Below are 18,717 nucleotides of genomic sequence, written 5' to 3'. Positions count from 1 at the left end.
TTTTCGGCACGAAGCTCGGGGGTGTACCAAGCTGATTGAGGAAGCCTAGCTGTATTCAGGAATGATTTGAGTGGCGCAAGCAGGTCAATGATGCTTGTAACTGCGAAATTTTGTCTTGCTAGGCCCTCCTCCGTATGGGAAGGTTCCACTTCAGCTTCCCAGGGTGTCGAGAAAGCTGCCTGGAAGCTATTCGGGGAGATCTTATACCATTGTCTGCGAACCCTGAGAGCGGTAGCAGGGGGAGCAGCAGTCACACTGGGGCCCCGAATAGAAAATTCAATGGACGTATGGTCTGACCAAGTCAGAGATTGTGGGGGTTCACACAACATGCAAGGGGCGTTGGAAAAGATGATATCCAGTGTGTGACCCGCAAAGTGGGTTGGGCCATTATTAAGCTTTTTTAGGCCTAGGAGAGCCAAGTCTGCAAGGAACAGCGATGTGTCGGGAAGGGTGTCACAGACTCACATTCACTGTGCACATTGCAGTAGCCCAACAGTAGGAATGTATTAGTGGAGATTACATGGGGAGCAATTATTGCCGTAAGCTGGAGTGAGAAATCTGCCAATGGGCCGGGAGGCCAGCACACTAAGGCACCTTTCCAGCTGAGTTGCGGATGGAAATCAATGCGAAAGAACGCAATTTCTATATTGGCGTTACAGCGTTGCTCTAGTATTGAGACTGAGATTCAGTCTTTATAAATAATAGCAATCCCGCCCCCTTTTTGAGTGTCTGTCCATCCTTAGCAGCCTATAGCCATGTGGTAGCGCTAAGGCAATGGCAGGGGTAGAGTTCGGCTTAAGCCATGTCTCAGTCAGTTCTTACAATGCTTTGTGGAGCCCCCTCACTGGGGCTTCTTTGGTCACAAGACTCCACGGGCCGTCGTAGGCACCGATGACGCTCCTCCCCCACTCCTCTAGTCACGGGGCGAAGTCTCTGGTCTCTTGGCCGCTCCGGTTTCCTTCTTGGGGAGACTCGTCACTGCGGGGTAGGCTCCCGCTGGATACCCAAAGGCGGGGTGGGCTCCTGCCGGTCTCTGGCCCCCACAGAGTGAAGTTTCCGTTCCTCCTCTCGGCGTGCAAGGAGGCGGGGTAGGCTCCCGCCCTTCGTCCGGCACAACTCTGCCTGTCTTCTGGCTGGCACTTCCCTTCTGGCCCTGGCCACGCCCACAGTCAGGCATGGGCACCTGGCTTCCTTTCGCGCCGATCTCGGCTTCACTTTGGCAATTCCAAAACGCGGGGTAGGTTCCCGCTAGCAAGGAATCCGTGCGAGGTGGGCTCCCGCTTCTATTAGCAGCGGCCGTGCCGGGTGGGTTCCTGCTCTGCTGCAGAAGCACCCACAATGCGGGGGAATCCCCACATCGCAGCCCAGTGCTGTAAATGAAAACAGAATCGCTCCTCTCGTCCTAGAGAAAAGAAACAAAGATGCAGCGCTCACGAGGCGCTGGGGCCCCACAGGTCAAGGGGAAAAGGCTGGGCTCAGACAGGCCAGCTCACAGGGACCTCCAGCAGGGAGGCAGTCACTTGTGGCAGTTCCTCCTGGGGCCACCAGCAACAAGTCACCAGGAAGCACAAAAGCACAACCTTACATGCGGTCACAGCCCCAATATTTATATTACATTCTTCCTTTGTTCTGCCCTTGGCACAGGGTTTTGGGGGAACCAATCTCAACTGGTTCTGGGGGTCAGGGGACTACTCCTCCCACTACTCCAAATGCGATCTTCTATTCAGCCTAGCGCTGACTCACCCTGCCCTCCCTGGAGCCACACACACTTCCCCAGCCCCTGTCACTCCAAAGCCAGACATGCAATCTACATCAAGCAGGCAGACACATAGCACACAAAAAGGCCAACTTCTAGAAGTGATACAAAAGGGGGTGGTGATGGACGGAGCATCAGAACCAATCAAACACTCACACCCAGTCAACAGATCTGGGTTTGATCCATCACCGTTCTTTAGCCCACTCTGCCACCCCAGTTCAGACATGGCCATATGCAAATCAGTCTGACACTGTGCCTCATGGGAACAGTCCAGCCCGAACTGCCAAGCCATTCCTTCCCTGGACCGGAAACAAGCTTCCTAGGACCGGTTTCTGGCATTTCAGCCGTCTTCAGCCAGGCTTGCTTGAATCCAGTGGCAAAGTGAGCAAGGGACTCACGTCTGAGCATACCCTGCCAACTTATGGCGAACAAGCGATACAAAAGGGGTGGTGATGGACGGAGCATCAGAACCAATCAAACACTCACACCCAGTCAACAGATCTGGGTTTGATCCATCACCGTTCTTTAGCCCACTCTGCCACCCCAGTTCAGACATGGCCATATGCAAATCAGTCTGACCCTGTGCCTCATGGGAACAGTCCAGCCCGAACTGCCAAGCCATGCCTTCCCTGGACCGGAAACAAGCTTCCTAGGACCGGTTTCCGGCATTTCAGCCGTCTTCAGCCAGGCTTGCTTGAATCCAGTGGCAAAGTGAGCAAGGGACTCACGTCTGAGCATACCCTGCTCAGAGTGGGCTAAAGAACGGTGATGGATCAAACCCAGATCTGTTGACTGGGTGTGAGTGTTTGATTGGTTCTGATGCTCCGTCCATCACCACCCCCTTTTGTACCGCTTTGTTCGCCATAAGTTGGCAGGGTATGCTCAGACGTGAGTCCCTTGCTCACTTTTCCACTGGATTCAAGCAAGCCTGGCTGAAGACGGCTGAAATGCCGGAAACCGGTCCTAGGAAGCTTGTTTCCTGTCCAGGGAAGGCATGGCTTGGCAGTTCGGGCTGGACTGTTCCCATGAGGCACAGGGTCAGACTGATTTGCATATGGCCATGTCTGAACTGGGGTGGCAGAGTGGGCTAAAGAACGGTGATGGATCAAACCCAGATTTGTTGACTGGGTGTGAGTGTTTGATTGGTTCTGATGCTCCGTCCATCACCACCCCCTTTTGTACAACTTCTAGAAGTGGCATTTCTAAAATAGTGATAATAAATCTGCGCACACTATTGCGAAGCATTTATTATTACTATTCCAAACATACCAAACTTGACCCCGCTGCTTCTCGCATATCAGGAATTACCACTGAAACACTTATCAGGGAATCCCCAATGCATTTATATGAGAGGGCAGCATCACAGCAGTGAGAAATCAAAATGGCTGTTTGTCAATACCAGGACATGTCACACACTTACGGTGCATGTCCCACCTTCTACCTAAAATGCACGCTGCCCATAGGGCTAGCTAGGGGGTACCTTAGGGGTGACTGACATGCAGTAAAAGGGGGGTCACAGACATGGCACACACTTTAGGTGTCACTTCACAGCAGCAGTAACACCACACGCACAGGCCCTGCAATGGCAGAGGCCTGAGACAGGCTTGAAAGGCTACTTTGGTGGGTGGCGCAATCAGAGCTGCAAGCCCACCAGTAGCATTTAATTTGCCAGCCCCGGGTATGTGAGATACCACTTTACAAGGGACTGACAGGTAAATTAAATATGCCAAACAGATGTAGACCAATCTTTACCATGTTTACAACAGAGAGCACACGCACTTTACACTGGACAGCAGTGCTAAAGTGCCCAGAGTCCTAAAACCACCAACACCATGTCAGAAAAAATGCTAGGAGGAAGGCAAAAAGTTCAGGGATGACCCTGCAAAAAGGGGTCAAGTCCAACACTCCCTCTGCAATTTGCTGTCATGGATAAGTGTTTCCATAATTGGCTTATTTGGTTGACTGTTAAGTCTCTAGTACAGTGCACTGTGTGTGCACAGGGCCTGTAAACCAAATACTCCTCCTGATTGTGCCACCCACCCAAACAGCCTTGCAGAAGGGTCTTGGGCCTGCCATTGCTGTGTCTGTGTGCAGTATGGTACCGACTTGCCAGGCTCTAACCTTACCTTTTCTTACATGTGAGTCACCCCACAGGTAGGCCCAAGGTACCCCTGTGGGCAGGGTGCAGTGTATGTGAAAGGTAGGACATGCCCTGATAGTGAAATACTGCCAATTTTGTTTTTCACTATTGAAAGGCCATCTGTCCCATAAGATAGAATGGGAGTTTATTCAATCAATTATTATCTTTATTCGGTCAAGAAGATATCAGACCATAAAGGCACAATACAACAAATATAAAAAATAAAACAATACCTTAAAAACAGAGTTCATTTATAACATCTTATAAATATAACTTCCTACTGGGACAAGATAGGAAGGTTAAGTTTGTTATGTCTGAACTCAGCATATAACGATGTATCTTTTAGAAAGAATGGTTTTTACATTCAGTGTTTGAAAATACCACTTTTAGAAAGTAGGTATTTCCTTGCTAGCCATCCTGCATGCCTCTGCTAGGTTTCTGTATTGACTGTCTGGCTTTGGAGTACGAGGAGCTGGAGATGTGCATTCTGCTCAGGCAGCCACTTTGGGGGAGGGTGTCCTGCCTTTCCAGGGTGAGTAAGGGCTGGGGTGGATAGACCTGGGCTGCATTCAGAGTAGAAGGGAGGAGATTTCTTTCACACCTGAATGGGCCTGTCTGCCTTAGACAATGCTGTCTCCACCTCTTGCTAGGAAGCTGCACCAGAGAGGACAGAACTGGTTTTGGCTGGGCAAAAAGTATCCCCAGAGAAAAAAGGAACTTTTGGTATAAAAAATGGGGCCCAGATCTCAGACTTTTAGACTACTTTTGGAATTCAAGAGGACCCTCTGCCAAGGAGAAGAGCTGGGAAAAGATGAAGGAGAAGAACTGCCCCTTTGCTGTGTTTTGTCTGGGGTTGTCCACATGTAGCTGTTTCTGCCATGGAGAGGAACTGTGTGTGTATCCTGCTTGCAAAGTGTCTCCAAGGGCTTGAAGTGGAGCTTTCCCCCTGTTCAAGAGGTCTCAGTAACAGCTAAGACCTCACCATCCTTCTCGGCACCGTCTCTAGACCTGCTGGTTTCAGTTGCCGCAGAAGAAAGGAGCAGCCGGCTCTGCCATCAAGTCCATGACAGGTTCAGTGTCATGAAGGCTCCGCAGAAGGCCCCACCGCACTTCACACTGCATGCTCAGTCTCACCTATGTCATCTCGACGATTGTCACCAAGCCGTTGCTTGCACCTCGTCCTGTGGGCACAGCGCTCTGCACTGCCTCGCCTCACCCTGCCTAGATGTCACCAACCCCGTAACTGCAAGACCCAAATATCAACTAGCTCCGTCACCTGCACCACACCCTGCCAGCACCACATCGAGCACCGCCTCATCCAACACAGTAAGCCTTGGTCTCACCGGCACAGTCTGGAAGATCGTCACCGAGCCACTGCCTGCACTGCATCATGAGGGCACCGTACCCTGCAACGCTTCCATTTTGCAACGCAACTGCGACAGATGCCCTGAGTGGCTTGCACCATTATGTCGGCCGCAACGAGAAAGGCACTGTTTATGAGTCTGTCAACGCTTTAGCTGACCCGTACTGATGTGGTCAGCTGGAACTGTTAGACTCTGTTGTTTTCAGCATCACAGTTGCCCTAGATGGAGCTTCTGACTCTGAAGAACTGTGTTTTGTGGATATTTCTGCAATTTTAAGGTTTTCTTGCAAACTGCATATTTTTCAGAACAGTATTATGGATGTTTGTCATTTTTGTTCTTGTTTGGTTTAGATAAAGAATTGTTTATTTTTCTATACTGATGTGGTGTCTGTTTTTAGTGTTTTCACTGTTTTACTGTATGCATGCACAAATGCTTTACACACTGCCTCTGAGATAAGCCTGTTTGCTCGTGCCAAGCTACCAAGGGGGTGAGCAGGGGTTATTTTAGAAGTGTATCACCCTTACCCTGCCTAGGAAGAAGGCTCCCTATTTGGACAAAGGTGCAAACCATTGCCAACTAGAGACCCCAATTTCTAAAAGTCCTGCTCTGCCAAGTGGTGCCAAATCCAGTCCTGGGCCCTTCGAAGTGAGTGTTTGGTTTTGCAACCCAAGAAACCAACGAATTGGCAGAGAAGTGTCATTCAGAACCTGCACATCCTGTCTCTTTGTGTCACTTTACAGGCTACTTTGCATTGCAATTAACAAAGTGTTGATAAATCTGCCCCACAGTCTTAAAATAGTAAAGATCATTTGCAATGATACCTGCTATTTCTATCATACTGGCTCATGGGAGGGCCCATGGCAGTTTACTATTGAACAGACAACATAGATAACAGTTGCTGAAGACTTCCTCTCTAGTTTCCTATTTTGAATAATCATTTTCCTTTAGAGTAATTAATTTCTAGTAAATTTTAAGGATGATGTTTTGTTAGAGTGTACAGTCCCAGTCCAACTGGGTATGGTCAAGAAGAATTTTGTTATTGCCATGAGACAAAACATGTGAATGCTAATAGCCCTCCTATGAGGAACATATTTTTGTCTGGAGTAGTATTACTGAAAAGTCATCCACATACAGATTGAAAGTGGAAGAGCCAGAACATATCCTTTCTTGATGTTGACAGTTGTCAAGATCTTCCAAGTCACAATATTACCTGCCACTCAAAGCACTCTGACCTTGGTCTCACTGTTGCAAGCACATATCACAGCAAAGTAAGGAGAATGAACTTCCTAACCATCAAGTCTTGGCAGGCAACTGTGCCAAAGAGTGTGCGGAAAACAATAAAGGAAATAAACTTCAATGGGCATGGGAGATTACTGATTTCATTTCAATGTATTCTGATGTCTTCTTGCAGACAACGAACTGTTATAAAGGTAGTTCCATCTTCTCCTCCACCTAATCAGAAAGATAGCTTAGAAGCATTTCTCTTCATATTGGACTTATTTAAGAAAAACCTGAAAACACATCTATTCTGACTTGTTCTGGATTAAGACCTGTATACTACCTGCACTTTTTCTCCAGGGCTGAAATGTTAGACTACATTTCTCTACCTTCCTTTTATGAATTTCAGGTAGGTACCGATTCCACTTGCCCAATGGTTTCCAGCTATTTTTCATCAATGCCTTCCCTCACTGTTTTTATTGTCTGCTGTGTTGCTGTTAATCAACTTTGGGGCGTGATACCAATTTTCAAAGGGATTACTTCAACACGACAAGTTCGATGGATATCTCTTTCACCGAAAATAAAAGTGCATTATATCTAAGGCACTTGTAGTAAGGCGGATGGTTTATTTGTCAAGTTTTTGAAGGAGAGTCTGTTGTCCAAGCTATAAATAAAAAACAACAAGGTGATGGATAGAATGCTTGAATTAATATCAGCCACTGGCAAACGCACAGGCCGTATCCTAATCCGTAGTTTTTTTGCCCACCATGCCACCTCAGCTTGGACCCAGTCAAATGGAAATCAGTCAAGCCCGAACTGCCAGGCCAGGACCGGTTTCAGGGTATCTTCCCTCATCAGCCAGGCTGGCTTGAATCCAGTGGCACAGTGAGCCCAGACACATGTCTGGGCATACCCAATGCACTTTGGGAGGCAAATGGAAAAACAACAAGGTGATGGATGGAATGCTTGAATTGATCTTAGCCACCGGCAATCGCTTGGGCCATATCCCAATCCATTGTCTTTTTGCCCACAGTGTCACCCCAGTTTAGACCCAGCCATAGGGAAACCAGTCTTGACCCTGCTCCCCAGGCTAGGCTAGGTCCTCCATGGAATGGAAACAAGCATCCTGGGACTGATTTGGAAATTGATGAATTTAGGCCCAGATCTGTGACTAGGGATGAATGTTCGACAATGTTCAGCATTCTGTCCATCATGTTTTTGTAATGTAAACTCTAAACCAGGTGCTAAGTCTCTTCCTACTGTAATGTTAGTTTATTATCATAGTTGATTATCTTGTATTCTGAATGGTTCCTTGTGGAATGTAAATGTATACAATCCGATGGGTGCTAGTACTCTATATGAGTACAGTAAATAATTAAAAATGTGGAGGTACAGAACCAGATGACACCGCACTACTGCAAGCTCACTCTCAAATAGGCACAGATGAAAATGCCAACAAGACTTTGTAAAAGATTGGAAATTGTGAGATTCCTGCAAATGTTTGCAAAACCATTTTGTCTTTATTTATTATAAAGATTAATCCAGATTAATGTCGGAAAAGGATGTAACATGGGAATAATGTCTGGGAGTTTCATCACAATTACCACTTTCACTGAAATTCCTTGCATCAAATGGGACCACAACATACTCTGATCTAAAAGAAAAATGATACATCTGCTTTGTCTTCAGAACAAATGTACTCGTCAGGAACAAGTGAGACTTTGCCGACATTCGTTCGCATAATTATGTGCTGCGTTTTAATTATCCATTAATCCTGTTTTTGAAGTAATTCTTTATTCGGCATTACAATGATTTGAAAAAATATGCAATAAAAAACAAACCAGGCACTGATCGCAACATTCACCGGAAAGCCTGCACAGTAATGAAATATTATTAATATCATCGATCATATAAAGCACCTCTTAGACCCAGGTATCACAGAACGAATACAGAAAATAATAACTGATGCCCAAGACTAGAATCATTGTCTCAAGAGTCGGCGCTGTGATGGGACTCGGCCCAGTAAAGTGAAGGGTGACAGATCTGGGTAAAATAAAGAGGGGGGCGTGAGATGAGAAGAGGAGGGAAGACTTGAAGGGAACCGCATTGGGGTGAGCAGTAGCCAGCCCCACACTGTGGTGGAACCCACATATGTATACAACAAAATCACGAGGGATGTGCCGAGTACATAAATGTAGGTCTTTATCGGGTTTATGCATGTGGTTCATTCTCACAGTCTCAGGAATAGGAGCGTTCACTTGCCAGGGGTGGCCAAGGTAACCACAGAAGCGGACTTGAACGGCGCTTCCCTGGATCCTTTGGAAAATATGACTCTGATCTGGGAGGCTGTACATCGGCATCTTGTAGGAGGACATGGGTACCACCTCCTCTAACCAATGAGCGTAGCTTACGGTTAGTGTTTCCTTCCATCATTGCAGTATACAGACTGTAGCCACATTACGGAACCTGACAACCCGTCCCGGCCGATCACTATATGATGCCTGGCAAACTGCAGCGCACAGCCATTATCAGCTCTCTTCTAAAGTCATGGCTGCTCATGGCGGCTTTACATCCACCAGACGTCACGCAGCATCCAGTTAACACAGCTCCAAAATACACGAACTGCATAAGCAGTCTGGCTAGCTGCTCAGCAGCATAGGCTCAGTGTGAGCATGTGCCTACGGGGCAGGTGCATGTATGCAGAGGGTTAACATGAATGAAGTTCAGCCTGACTCTTTGAATACGCATCTTGCGTGGCTCAACCAAAGCACATCCCGTGTGTCCACCTTGACATCTCGTGTCGGTCTGTCCTGCTGCCACCTTTTAAGGAGAGATTCTGCTCAGGGTGCTGAGCACCAGCTATGACGTCAAGTCTCCACTCAGTCCTGACACTGCGACCTGGAGTTACCACCATTTTTGTAGGAATGCATGGACGAGTGAAAACGCCCTATTGGCTTTCAGAGTGTTCAATTTGTCGCATTTACAACGTTGCTGCATTTTGTTTCCACCTTTCATTTTTGGTTTTCTTCTTCGCCTTTTTCAACTTGTTGTGTTATTTCTTGGTCGGTCTCTTTAAAGAATGCTGCCTGTTTTTCCTCCTCCGCTAATACTGACGCTGTGCAAGCATCTTTTCGTCTCCCGCAAGGAGGGCAGAGCCTTGCCACGTGACCCGTCCCATTGGCACAGCCCAGCAGCTAAAACACCAGCCAGTAACTCTTTATGAAGATGGATGGCAACTGTTTGCTCCTCTCCATCACCTGACTCAAGGAAGAGGCTGCGGAGAGCTGACGTCCACAGTATTCCTCCCACCTCGGGGCTTTTCAGGGGCTTCCCGCGGCGTTTAATTCTTATTTTAGTGCGCAGTAAAGAGGAACATTAGAGCAATCAGCGCGCAAACGCATGTCGGGTGTACCGCACTGACCGCTTCCCGACCAACAGGGGGCGCATCGCATACAGTGACAATGGTGACAGCATCGGTTCTTGGCTCACTGGTATCTTAAGTGGCTAAAGCAGCCTCATTTGACGTTTGTCAACATATCCAAAGTGAGCAGCTAAGCATAACACTGTAACATACCCAGAGCAAAATAACACCACAATCAAAACATACCATGGCACATAACAACAAAACATAATGCAGCACAAAAACTGCAGTGCAAAAAACAAAAGCACATTGCTGGAGTGCAGCACAAAAAGATGGCAGCACAAAAAAAAACACCACCCCTCACCAGCACAAAACATAATGTTACGCTGTAAGTAACAATTGATGGACAGAATGCAGAACAATGTCATACATTCACCCCAGTGCAGAGATCTGGGCCTAAATACGTCATTGTTTTGCTCTCAATGCCATTCCAGTTTGAACCCAGCCACACGCATATCAGACTTGACCCTGCGTCCAATGGGAACAGTCGAGCCCGAACTGCCAGGCCAGGTCCTCCCTGGACCGTAAACAAGCATCCTAGGACCAGTTTCGGGGTTTCACCCCCTCATCAACCAGGAAGCTTGACTCCTTGGCATGGAGAGCACGGGACTCACGTCTGAGCATACCCGTCCCACTCGGGGTGACAAATGAAAAAAGAACAATTGATGGACAGAATGCAGAACAATGTCATACATTCACCCCAGTGCAGAGATCTGGGCCTAAATCCGTCGTTTTTTTGCTCACCATGCCATTCCAGTTTGAACCCAGCCATTTCACAAATATTATGAAGGAGACAGTCACACTGAGAGACGCCTCTCTCTGGTTCACGGCCTGGTGACCCACAGATCTAGGACCGACTCCATGTTCATCCAACGCGGCCAGGAACCTAGGCATTGTGATTGACCTCAAACTCTCAATGGCCAACCAAATCAACATGTTCACATGCATGTGCTTCCACACCCTCAGGTTACTCAAGAAAGTCTTTAGATGGCTCCCACTTGGCACCCGAAGGTTAATCACACAAGCTCCCATCACCAACAGACTGGACTACTGCACCGCCCAATTTGGTGGCCTCACCTCTCAATAAATCAAGAGCCCAGAAAACAACCCCAAACCCCGAGCCCAGCCCCAAAAATTACCCAACCACCCCAGCTCAAACAACTACCCCTGACCCCCACCCCAGAAAACTACCCGACCCCAGCCCAGAAAACTATCCTGGCCCCCAGCCCAAAAACTACCCAGACGGCAGAAAACTACCCAACTCACCCCAGCCCAGAAAACTACCCCGACCCACACACCCACAAAACTATCCCTGACCCCCAGCCCACACAACTACCCCAAACCCCAGCCCAGAAAACTTCCACAACCCACCCAAGCCCAGAACACTACCCCTGACCACCCAGCCCACAATACTACCCCCAACGCCCCAACCCACAAAACTACCTTCTACCCGCCTCCGAGCCCAGAAAAGCCCCACTTACCTCACTGAGGCTCCCTTTCTGGTGAGGTTTTCCTGCTTCCTTTCCAGCACCCAGCAGCTAGACTGTAAATTGCCTTAACCAAGCATATGCGTGGTTATGGCTAAGACAAGCATGGTTTAGCTTGCGTATTCGGAACACGTGTGGTTAAGACCGATATGAAGATGAGTGATTACAAAAGTGTTTCGAAGCTCTGAGGCAGTCATTGTGTTTTATGCGACCATCCACAGTCACATCTGAAACGTCCAGTGTGTAACAGGAATCATGAATAAAGAACACATGAAGCCAGATATGAATGGAAAAAGGTGCCTCAGTAAGTGTTTTTGTTTCAGTTCCCAACAAATTAGGATTCCCTCAAAGAAGGAAACTGGTGTGTGTGTTTTTAAAACCAGAGAAAGAGCTGAGGTGACATGGAATATGTTAGAAAAGAAAGTTCATTGTTTGTAACCAAAAACACTTTTGCCTTCAATTCACCAAAATTATGAGATCCTGTATTCCTCGAGTTACCTGTATTATTCAGCGGCACGGTAGGCCTGGGCGAAATATACATCAGTATCATTTTTGTAAGTTTGAGAATGTAGCAATAGACTTGTTATGTGAAATTTCTAAAATGATGCCATTACTTGTAATCATGCCGCCATTCGCGGTAAACATACAGCATGTAGCTCGGGATCTGGCGAACGTCCGCAGCGCGAGCGGCTGTTGTTTGCATCAAATGTGTTTTTCACACTATTTTTTTAGAAAAATATGTGTGTTTGGGTCAATTATTGACAGGAGGACGCCAGTCAGCCATAAACTTTATTCAGATTTACAGATAAATCCATAAAAGCACAAGAAAAAAGACAGCTCACTTTACAGCCTACAACGTGCATTTACATAAAATCTTTATTAATTCAAGAGATTACATTTTTTAAATAAAATTTACAGTTCCGGATAAAAACACATAAAAAGCCCAAGTTAATTTTGTACAAACAAACGAGCAAAGTACAAGCAGAAATTTCAATCAAGTGAATAGGATAAGGATAGAAGATAAAAAAAACTTAGCATTTTGACAGAGCCTAAAAGTGTGGAGAGGCAAGGCCAGGTAAATACTCTTGGACCTGGGGGCCATGTCACTATCTGACAGTACTAAAGTGCAGGGTCTTCCTAATGCTCATGCCGGCCCATAAAAACGCAGCAACTCAGCAGCGTATAAAAGGGTCTGGGAGAGATTTAAAAAAATATAATGCTACTCGCGATTGTCTAAAATTGCTGCTTTTTAAAATTGGGAAAATATACTTTGCTCAAGCCAATTTATAAAAAGTGCAACATAAAACAATATGAAGATCATACTGCTTCGATAGCATATCACAGGGAAAAGGTGATAGGTCAGAATAGGTCATTTATTAGCAGAAAAGCCCCACATCAACGGAATTAAGTTCATTCGGAATCTGATTAGAATGAATCTATGCTGGGAATTATTAGTGATTCCTAAATACGAATAACCTCCCTCCATGATTGGGGGTGTTTGTTGGTATAAAATCGCCAGTTTCTTTAGATGATTCGATTCATAATGCTCAAAGGCGGCCTTTTTCAAGTAAGATGTCTTAAGATCACACTTAGAAATGTTCTTGGGCTCCTCAAACAGTATCTTGTACCCGATGTCAGTAGGGTCTTTTCCACGTAATGTAGCCACGCTATTTTGTGCCAGTTTTCTAGTCTAAGGCACTCTTTTATGATCCGTTGTGTAAGGCTCACCGTATCCCTACGCCATACCGAATGCCGTAACATGATTGGCACTATTTTAATGCTATCAGTCAGGTAGGGCACGCTAAGCTCTAAATGACACGTATAGTTTGTACAGGACTTAGGGAGAGAGGCTAAACCTTTGACAAAGCTTTGAAGAGAGGTGACAGCTGCCATACCCCAAACGCCTGCCCCATAGGAGGCTACAGAAACAGTTTTAGCTTGGTAGATGTTTGAATAGTTTCAAAAGGTTTTAGTCCCAGTCTTTTAGCAAAGGCTGAGATTGCCCAACGCTCCTCTTCAACACTAGAGCCCTACTGTCGACCATTTTTGCCCAGCACAGAGACTTGTCAAAAATGACCCTAAGGTAGGAAAATGAGTCTACCTCCTCCAGAATTCAAGTGCCGCAGTGAAAGGAAGGTGACAGGAGGACGCATTTGTAGTAAAATATGGCACTGAGTGAAAGACTCACATTTCACAAAGTTACTCATAATTTCATATATTTTTTTCCCATCATTCCATGTAAATATTAGACATGGGTAAAATTTGAATTACACTGGAGTAATCAGAGTGATTCCAGTAATTTTGCATTACTCTTGTGATGCGAAATTATTGAAATTATGTGATTGCGCCAGTTTGAGAAACTAGTAGAGCACGGGAACAACAAACTAAGCGAATGGCTGCTGTCTACTGCTGTTTGTGTCCTGTCGAATTTTGTTCTATTTTCTTAGAGCAAAATGCATTCTCTGGCCCATTTTTGAAGCCAGGATGCATTCTGCACTAAGAAAATAGCACCAAGGGACAGATATACGTAGCATTTTACAGGCCGCAAACGGTGCATCGGACCTTAAATGCATTTTGCCATGTACAAAAGGCAAAATGCAATTTGTTAACAGGTTACCAAATCGCATTTCGCTTTTGCAATCTAGTATTAGGAAGGGATGTGTTTAGGGTGTCCCTTCCTAAAGGGGAATAGCACTGGTATGTACGAATCTTTTGTGACCGGAATGCGGTCTCAAAACATTCATAATTTAACCCATTTGCAAACAGGAATGGGTCCCTGAGGGAGCCCCTCTCCTTTGTGAATGTGGGTGAAAACATTTTTTAAGAGCTGGCAGTGGCATAGAAAAATGAGTTGCATTAGAAAAAAGATATAGCTTTATTTAAAATGCAATTATAGACATGGTGGTCTGCTGACCACAGCAGGCCACCATCGCTTAGATTGTAACCAATCACAATGGGTCGCAAATTGCGAACTACCTTATGAATATTGATGAGGCAGGTCAATTGGCAACCAATTGGGAATTGCAAACAGTGTCTGAGACACTGTTGTACATATCTGTTTGCGATTTCCTAATTGCCAATTGCAAAAATTAGCAATTAGTAAATCGCAAACAGACTTTTTTTGTACATGAGGCCCTAGATGCCAGATTACGCTTCTCACATAATTACGAGTAATTTTGTGGTGGTTACAAGTAATTGCGCAAAAGAGAATTGCGTCAGTTATGCCCACCCTTAGTAATTAAGCAAAATCAAATTATCTGAATTTCACATACCCTTGCTACACTGTCAGTTTATTATTATGAAACAATTCCAAGGTTGTGTTCAATTTACTTCTCCAATTAATTCATTAATCGCCATTGTGCTCATTAAAAAAGTTAATTTATTGGTGTTCCAACTGATAAATAGTTTACAATGTTTTACACTGCTCTAATTCCAGTTTCTGAAATGTTCCCATTAAATCATCATTTACGTAACTGGGATAACATGTTGATTTACACCTCACATCACTCTTCAAGTTTGCAGATAGATCAAAGAGCCACTTGACAAAATCAGCAACTGCTAATTCTGAAATGTCTGTATCATTTTACAGTTCTTCAGAGTGTAAATAATGTTAAAATTGAAAAGCAAAGCAAATTAACAGCAAATCACTAATTGGTTGAGTGAGTGCCAAAGGAATCTTCTCGAGTACTGCTTTCATTTTCAGAAATGTGAATAAAATTAATTTGATTGAAAACCATACTATATTTAGCTTTAGCAACACTAACCACTATCTCCTACTGCTGCCCCTAACACCGCTGCAACTTGTAATGCACCCACCAATCAATGCCGGAGAATCTCTCAGCACAGCCCTGGTATCAGCAAGTGTAAACCCAGCACCTCCCATTCCACCCAGCACTTCCCCACTTCGATCAGAACTTCCAATACAGCACAGCCTACTGCATTTCTGACTCCTCTCAGTGCAGCATTATTGCATCCCGGAAGTTGAGCAGGAGGACAATCATAGTTTTAACCTTAATTCCTTTAGACATATTTCCCTTGTCACATCTAAAAGAAACCTGAACACCTTGCAATACTGACCACCTTCAAATATGATAATTCTAGAGGTACTTAGATCATGTCAGCAAATATGCCATGCTGCCAAACCATATCTACATCCAACTACCCGCGTGCAACACTCTGTCCCAGAATCTAAGCGCGACAGCTGTAATACTACAGTTCTAGCACTCTCCTACGCATCCTCAATGGCATAAGCACCTCTGTCAGGGCACACACCAGCAATTGCAATAGCATGTTCTCTAGTGCTAACACCTGACCCAACTCTACCACCAGCTAATCTAGAACCTGTACCCACACCAGCAGCTTCACTTGTGCCAGCAACCCACCACACCTCCACCTGTAGCTACATATCCAACAGCATGAAAACCTGAACCAACACACATAAATATTTAGGTGCACACACCAGCACTAGTACCCAAAACAGCACCAACGAATTTTATGCCAGGACTCCGGGCAGGTTCTACAAAGCAGAGGGACAGAAAGACAAGCACAGGGAGAAATGAATAAGGGAATGTGAGATTCACGTATGTTGCATCCGCGTCCTTATGCAAAATTTTGGTAAAATGATGCAAATTTACGCATAAATATGCAAAATGCAAATCTGTCGTTTAATGCTAAAATAGTAATTGCGCATGAAGCATTTTGAACAATAACTGCTCCGGCTATGTTGTTCTCGTGTGTTAGCTATACATGTTTACCGTGAATGTTGTGTAATTATGTAAATTAGTGTAATTTTAGGAATTCCATGTAATAAGCGTAAAAATGAAATTCCCGAAATCACACAAATTGCACTGGTGTAATGTAATTTTTGCCTACGCCTAGAAATTAACAATGTGAATGGAAAATTGTGGGAAGGAACATATAAAGAATGCATGAGGACAGGGAGACACAAAGACTGACAATTGGGGCAAGAAAACTTGGACACTGCCTCTAGAGCAGATGTATTCCTACACTGAACCTGAGTAAAGAAAACTCAAATACTGACATTACAACAAAAGCATGGAGGATCTGTGCAGGAAAACATGAGCATGATATTGTGACAGGGAGAAGCAAAACATTGCGTGTAACAAGAGGGAGAGAAAGGGCTAGTTAGCTAGTCCGAGTCCCCGAGGGTTTATATGTGATTAAACAAAGAGGACTAGCTTAAGTTGACCAAAGTGTTACAGTACTCAATCAGTTCTGTCACGGGCACCTTGTTGGTGTATTCATGAAGCTCTCACCCACCAACCTAGTTGGTGGCATGCTTCATCATCGGGCCCACCCAGTGACACCTAGTATGTCCCGGGTGTGCTACGACGCCTGATTACAGCGGAGCTGGTATATTGCTGAGAGTGCAGTGAGGTTGGGTGAGTTGTGATTTAAAACGGCTTGGTGGTGGTCCCAGTACCCGAGGGTAAATTAAATTTTAATAACTGAGCCGTCACCAGCGGTTAAAAGTAAGGCTACAGGACGCGTGAGGGTGGCGAGTTACTGCCCCCTGCGTCCTTCAGATGGTCGACATGTTTCAGCCAGTGCCTTAGAGTATTCTGGCTTTCCTCAGGACCGTTTTTTAAAAAAAGGTGTGGTGAAATAAAACAGACTTAGTGTTGTGGTACAGACTATGTGATACACTCACTAAGGCGTTTTTCTATATGTGAGAGGGGGATTCCCTTCTCATGCATACGCTTTGGGTTATTAGCCAAGGCTTCCTGGAGGGAAGCGGTAAGGGGATGACCAGTCTTTCTGGTCAGTGCCTGCCTTGTACCTGTTGTCCCGCCGTCGTCCTCCGGTAGGAAGCAAAACATTGACAACAGAGGGTGCAATACACATATGGGAGTGTAAGAAATTGGGATATTGAGAGGGATGAGAGCCCCACTCAAGTAATAAACACAATTCTTGTCAAGGTGAACCACAAAAGTCACAAAATACACCTCTGCTTAACCCCTCTAGTAGCTTGGCACAAAAGCAGTCAGGCTTAACTTAGAGGCAATGTGTAAAGTATTTATTAAGAATTCAAACAGTAATAATGGGAAAACCCAATGCAAGACCAAATCAATAAAAAAAATAGAGTAAAATGGTATAAATACTGGACCAGGTCAAAATCACAAGTTCAGGCCAACCCTAATGGAGGAAAAAACCGCTGAGTCGTCGAATTAGGATTAGGCTGGGCGTCATGAATGAATCATCCAGAAGAAATCTAAAAAAGAGACATAGTGCTATGAGTCAAGGCGGGAGAAACCAGGGAAGGAAGGATGGGTGAGGGAGGGTAGGGTGGGGGGAGGGAAAAGGGGGGGGGTTTGTTGCTTAGGTGAAGGTAGGGTTCGCAAGTGACGAATGCGGGGGACGAGGAGGGGAAAGGGGGAAGGACATCAGTCTCTTTTTTAGATTTCTTCTGGATGATTCATTCCTGACGCCCAGCCTAATCCTAATTCGACCACTCAGCGGTTTCCCCCCCATACCCCCTTCTCCTGCGCCAGTACCTAATTTGACGCGCATCAGGTAGGCATTTCTCCTACCTTCCTAAAATTTCTGACTCCTCCCCCCCCTTTTGCTCTCCCCTCAGCCGCTCTGATACTTCCATTTCTCTACACAGCACTCTCCGAATAGGCCACCCAGGTCCTGAAGATGATCCTAATTTAATATGATCGAAACGCCGTCGACCCTTGCCCACCAGCCAAAACGCTTTAGGCGCACCTTGAACTTTGGTTCTCCAAAACAATGAAAATGACGAATTATGTATCTGAAGTAATTTCTGTGTGAACTTTTTAATCCTGTATATATTTTGTATCTTCTCCTGCGCCGTACGCTGTGGTGTTCTTTCACGTTGTCACTTGCGCCGTCACTTTTCTGTCACGAGCACCATGTGCACTTTTCTTTAGGGTTGCCTTGGCATTTATGCCTAACAGTGCTGTAACAACTGTTGTGTGTATTTTTTGATTTTCTAAAAATATATGATGCCCAAGGGCACATTGAACAAATATCTTGAAGCCTCTTGCCTTTTGTTCTTTAATTGTAATTTCTTGTACATACAAATATAAACAGTCTTAATGAATCCGGCTGAGATATTGTTGTATTTATATTCTACTTTACTGAGTGGCACAATGAGCGCTGCAGTACACTAGTAGCAGCAGCCCTGGGTACATGTAGTACCATATACTTGGGACTTCTGTGTAAAATAAATAATTCAGTCACATGTATACCAGCTTTACTATGTTTAGAAGGGAGAGCACAAGCACATTACCTCTGATTAGAAGGGGTAAAGTGCACAAAGTCCTAAAAGCCAAGAAAAACAGGCT

This window comes from Triturus cristatus, chromosome 12, assembly GCF_964204655.1.
Source record: "Triturus cristatus chromosome 12, aTriCri1.1, whole genome shotgun sequence".
NCBI classification, from domain to species: domain Eukaryota; kingdom Metazoa; phylum Chordata; class Amphibia; order Caudata; family Salamandridae; genus Triturus; species Triturus cristatus.
The sequence above is the reverse complement of the archived record's forward strand: the minus strand, read 5'-3'. Positions refer to the sequence as shown.